This window comes from Colobus angolensis, unplaced genomic scaffold (assembly GCF_000951035.1).
Source record: "Colobus angolensis palliatus isolate OR3802 unplaced genomic scaffold, Cang.pa_1.0 Scaffold9, whole genome shotgun sequence".
Classification (NCBI taxonomy): Eukaryota; Metazoa; Chordata; class Mammalia; order Primates; family Cercopithecidae; genus Colobus; species Colobus angolensis.
The window spans coordinates 447,012-452,878 of record NW_012122931.1 but is presented as its reverse complement, the minus strand read 5'-3'; the positions used below and the strand labels follow the sequence as shown (position 1 = coordinate 452,878).

At 53.6% G+C, this 5,867-nt stretch overlaps 1 long non-coding RNA gene across 1 annotated transcript; it reads left to right on the top strand.

Annotated features, from left to right (window-relative positions):
• Positions 1-18: 18 nt before the first annotated feature.
• On the top strand, positions 19-4,629 carry LOC105503969. The gene is made up of 2 exons (XR_001000555.1): positions 19-422; positions 540-4,629. It is a non-coding gene; the product is annotated as an uncharacterized LOC105503969 (long non-coding RNA).
• Positions 4,630-5,867: the final 1,238 nt, after the last annotated feature.

Here is a 5,867-nt window from a genome sequence, read left to right as displayed (position 1 = left end):
AGGGTGCGCGCAGGCGGCGGGGACGCGCGATGGGGGCTCGGGACGCTGAGGCTGACCTAGCGCGGGTATCCCAGGAGGGGAGGTCCCTGACGCTGCGCAGCTGGGAGGGCGTTCGGGAGTGGGTTGCGATGCTTCCCTGTTCGTTTTCTCCTGACATCGTTTTTGTTTGGGTCCAGGGGCCTCCCGGGAGCTGGATGCTCGGAGCAGAAAGGCGGCCCTGGGGGCCCCTTCCGGTCCCGGGGCTGACCCCTGGCGGCGTCGCCGGGAACCCGCGCCCTTTCAAGCGCCGCTGGCTCCTGTTTCACAGATGGAGACCCTGAAGCCCCAACAGGCAGCCTACCCAGCACCGCCCAGTGACTGAAAAAGCTGGCACTGGGCGCCCGTCTCACTCCCCACCCAGCTCCCAGGCTGCCCCACGGGAGGTAAGTAGCTCGATCTAGGCCGCTGACCCCCAGACAGTTGATGCTGCGCTGTAGACTGCCGCCGCTGCCGGGGCGCTTGACTTCCCCTTGCCTGACTGCACGTTCGTTTCTTTGCAGCAGCATCCTTGGGGAGAGATGAGACCTGAACAGACGCTGGGGCCGGATCCCCAGGGTGGGTCAGAACAGCCGTTGCCCTGAAAGCCGTCTCGGACAGATGCGTGCAGGGCGTGCCACCGGAGCTCCTTGCAGCTTGCGTCTGGGGCCACCATGTCCCTTCCTCAGGGCGCTGGATCCATCTCTTCAAGCTCAGTGGTCCAGGCCATGGTGGCAGAATCACTCCCCAGGGTGTGACGCCACGTCCTTAACAATTCCACACAGCTGCACCTGGAAGAGCTGTGGCTGGGCGCCGCTCTGACCTGTGTGCGGTCCCCTGAATGGGTCTCAGGTGTCTTCAGAATGGCGAGGCCGCCTCATTTCCTCGCCACACAACCCTCCTGAGGACGCTGCCTGCAAATGGGCTGAATTCCTAATTTCTACCATTCAATTAAACGAGGGATCCCTAAACCCCAAAGCTGGGAAAGCTGTCCGTTAATTTAGTGCGAAGCTTGTGGCAGCTGTCCACTCGTGGGGCATCTCGGAACAGCAGGATTCCCAGGAGTCCAGCGGGACAGGGGAGGGGATGAGTGGCCGCGTCCCCCTGGCAGAGAAGGCCTTGTCTGAAGGCTACGCCCGCCTCCGATACAGAGACACCTCCTTGCTCATCTGGCAGCAGCAACAGCAGAAGTTGGAGTCAGTGCCACCCGGGACATACCTGAGCAGGAGCCGAAGCATGTGGTACTCACAGTATGGAAATGAGGCCATCTTGGTCCGAGACAAAAACAAGCTCGAGGTCTCCAGGGACACAGGGCAGTCCAAGTTTTGCACAATCATGTAATTCCGATGTGAGCACCTGAGCCCAGGACCACACTTCGAGGAAAACAGACCCGAGTTTCATTCAGTTGTCTTGATTTCTAATTCTTGCTGGAAGATTTTGAATAATGAATGTGAAGATCAAACTGTGGCGTTAAGAACCCAAGCAGCACAGAATCTGCCCCCGAGTCCCTCAGCACAGCCACGGTCTGACTGGTGCACAGGACACTTCCCCTGTAGAGTCCACTCTGCAGTCAGCTGTTGCGACATTCAGATTCTCCAGGTGCTGCTAGGGACAGCATAGGCCTGGGCACTGCTAGATGCTTGGTTTAACCAAGCCAAGAGTAACCCTCCCATCCCCGTTATAAACCACCTTTTCAAGTTTGTATAGGTTTTAGTTTTTTGTTTTTAGCATAAATGGCGGAGTAGCCGCAGTATCTCACTGGGAGCTTTGTCGCACTTACATTTTGTTTTTTGCTTTTTTGAGACAGGGTCTCACTCTGTTGCCCAGGCTGGACTGCAGTGGCATGATCACAGCTCACTGTAGGTTCGATCTCATGGGCTCAGGTGATCCTCCCAAACTCAGCCTCCCGGGTAGCTGTGGCTCCAGGCGAACTACTGTGTATATAGAGACAGGGTTTCCCTATGTTGCCCAGGCTGGTCTTACACTTCTGGGCTCAAGCCTCCCATGATGCTGGGATTACAGGCGTGGGCCACTGCACCAAGCCTGCATTTATATTTTGAGTTACCAAAATGATCGTCATGTGTGAAGCATCATGGTAGCTTCCAAGTATTTGTGGCCCACCAGCCAGTGGCTCCAAAACACATTCAGGAAACCTGAGAGTTGTAAGTTGCACATGTGTGGCGTACAGTGATTTCCACGTAGTAACAGGGCTGGGCAAGGCAGGCTCTCCATCAGATTTAAAGCATTCAGCCTCTCTGTCCCCAGGCCGACACTGACATGTGTTCACTGTCGCTGCCACAGCCGGCCACCTGTGTGTTCAGTCTCCATGAAGGATTCACCCTCTGCTCTGACATCTCCTTGTCTACACAAATGTGCAGGTGTCTCTTGTCAAAGCTAATTTTTCTTTTCTAAATAAACATCCTTTAATACACTCCTCCCCTTCCTCACGTTATTTTCATCCTTGTTCGTAATATGCTACTTGGCTTCCCATTTTTTATAGCAGTAATATCTAATTGATTGCTAAAACCTGCAATACAGAAAGGCGTAAAGCAAAGCAAAAGTGCTCTCCTTAGGGAGAAGCTGGCCGGCAGCTGGGGGCGCGTCCCATAGCTCCTCAGTGTGCGCGCACGGTCACGTGATTCTGACGGCGTCCTCCTGTACTATGCCTCTTATGTCTGCCATTTTCTTTCTTGCCCAACTGTACAGACTGGGCATTCACTTCATGCTTTTGTTTGTTTGAGACAGAGTCACTGTGTTGCCCAGGCTGGAGTGCAATGCCGCAGTCTCAGCTCACTGCAATCTCTGCCTCCTGGGTTCAGGCGATTCTCCTGCCTCAGCCTCCTGAGTAGCTGGAATTACAGGTGCCTGCCACCACGCCCAGCTAATTTTCGTATTTTTAGTAGAGACGGGGTTTCACCATGTTGGCCAGGCTGGTTTCGCCCTCCCAATCTCAGGTGATATGCCTGCCTCGGCCTCCCAAAGTACTGGGATTACAAGTGTGAGCCACCGCACCCGGCCCACTTCATGCTTTTAATCTCTGACTCGCAGCTCTCCCGTGAGCCCACAGATGGGCAGTGACAGCGTCAAGGTTGTCACCTGTGCAAACAGCATGTTCTGAATGTGCCTGTACTCTGTTCGTGCTTCTCTTTGCAGCTGTGCATTTGCAAACATCCTAGAAGTGGAACTGCTGGGTCAAAGTGCATTCCCCAAATGTCCTGCCAGAGGCCTGGTCGGCAACAGCCTCCCGCACAGCCCAAGTCCTTTCTGAGGGATTCCTGGCTTGTGTGCAGCCTGCGGCTGGGAGGTTTGAAGTCAGACTTCCAGGATGGCTGCATGGAGCTGCAGAGTGAGCGAGCATGGGGCTGGAGGACCTGCCCCGCCAGCCGACACACTCACAGCAAGGCGGGCCTGCCAAAGAAGCACTACACATCCACTAGGTAGGGTTTGTCTGCATCTTTTCAGTTCTTCAGTTTACGTCCTGCCTGGGAAGAAAGCAAACTCCAGAGGCAAATCCGGGATGCCTGTGTGTCACCTTCTCACCGCACCACGGACTCCCCCGAGGATGGGTTGTGGCGGGGTTGACCCCAAGCATGGGAGACAGCGCTGACACGCAGAATGGGGTCTGAGGTCATGTGCAGCGCTGGGAGGATGTGTGCTCAAGGGCCAGTCTCTGCAGGGGTCAGGGCGTGTGGGCCATGCACAAGCCAGCTGGCACTAAGCTGCTTAGGCTGGAGGAAGACACCATCTGCCTGGGGCGGACAAGGCCCCATGTCCGTCCTCAAGGAGGCTGGTCTGGATAAGGGTCACAATCTGGCCGAGAGTGACACCATGCCCCGACTCCATCTGGGGTCGAGTTGGACAGGTCCTTAGGCCTAGACATGGGCCCAGCCAGAATCTTCTCCCCTGGAACGTCTCCAGCAGGCCTAGTTACAGAGCTGTCATTCTTCAGTGAGCCGTGCTGCACGCCAGCCTCTGCAGTCTGGCAGTTAAACCTGGGAAAATCTGCTTTTGGGATTTTATTTGCATGTCCCTTAGGACTGAGCGCATCACAGGAAGCCACTTCAGGATAGACTGAGGTGCAGAGGCAGGGGACAAGTGGCCAGGTCGACTAGAAGAGCACAGAACCTGGCCATCTCGAAGAGGGCAGCTTGTTCCAGGGAACCAATGAACTGTCAGTAAAGGGGATTGTAGCTTCCCAGTGAGGCCAGAAATGATGCTCCCTTCATCCTGCCAGGGCACAGGACAAGGGCTACTTAATGGTTTGGTTATTATTATTATTTTTTGGGGAGATGTCGTCCAGGCTGGAGTGCAGTGATGCAATCATGGCTTACTGCAGCCTCAAACTCCTAGCCTCAGGCCATCCTCCCACCTCGGCCTCCCAAAGTGCTGAGATCACAGGCACGAGCCACTGCATTCTGCCTTTAAATGGTTTTTTGGGGCCCCTTTTGGATGCTTTGGGTGTTTTTGCCAAGGGTTACAGGATGTCAAGTGTGGGGAGCTCAGCACCCTCACTGTGGACCAGTGAAGGCTGTTCCAGACCAGGTGCTTCCAGACGTTTCCAGGCTCCAGGAGAGAGGCTGGGAGCCCCCACAGAAAGCACAGGAAAATGCAAAATAACAGTCCTTTTTTTTTTTTTTTTGCTTTTTATTATGAAAACAAAACAAATGCCCCAGGAGAAGGGTCCATGATTACCAGAAACATCAAAGAGTACTCTCTACCATTTTTATTCTGTTGTGTTGAGGCCAGCATTGCAATAAACAAGCTAAACTACTTACATTGGACTCATTTTCAGTAACTGACATTTACAGGAATATACTAGAAACGGCACTAAAAAGTTTAAGAAAAGTTACGGTAAACTTGCATGCACATCATACAGAAAAGTAACACTTTAAATATAAAAAAGAAAACCTTCCTGGAAGCGTTATGCCAGTATCAAGAAACAGCGCTACTCTGGATGTGACAAATTCTGTATGTGGGTGTTACTCTTTCCCAAAAGACTGTCAGAGGCGTGAGTGCTGCAAAAGAACAACAACAAAAACAAACACAAAAGAAAATGTGTCTTACAGTTTGTAAGCAAGATGACACCGCCCAACACAAAGAGGGGTCTGGAGTTCAGTTCACGCCCGAAGCCTGCCCCCTCGGCCTCCAGGGGTCACTCAGAGCGTTCTCAAATCCAGTTCCGACACACGACTTGTCACTGCTCCTCTCCCCTTGAAAAAAGCATGTTAGAAGCTGCCCTACAGGTCTTAGCAGTGGGACAATCGAATTGAATCACCGCAGCCTTCTAATACAGAAGACATGGACGTGACTGTCCCCCTCAGCCTGCCGGCGAGGGCGCTGAGGAAGTCATCAATCCTTCGAAACTCTGAAAAGAAACCAGGGTTGAAGTCTGGACAGAGAGCCTTAAAAAAGTGACAGCACCAATGCGGCTGCTCAGTGTACCCTCGGTGGGCCGTCAGGGTCAGTGGCTTCTTTCTAGATGAAAGGAGCAGAGGCGAGCCAACGCCACCATCACAGAGAACCAGCCGAGAAGGAATGGCCCCACGACGCTCCTGCTGCGCCGCCCCCACAGCCGGCTGCTCCCCTGACGGCTCACACAGGCGGCACGTGCCTCACTGCCCTGTGGCTGGAGGGACATTTCAAGGAGCGCCCCCCATCCCCAGGTACCCCCAGCTTAGGGTGTGCGCATCACCCAGCCCTGTGCTGGCAGCACGTTACCAACCAGCCTGCGTGAAGACCTGTCAACTGTCGTGTGTGAATTCCTTAAATTCGGTTTAAATAGTCCATTAAAGATCTGTTTAGAAAATACCTTTGAAAAACAAGGGTAACTTTAAAAAATGGAAACTTTGAAA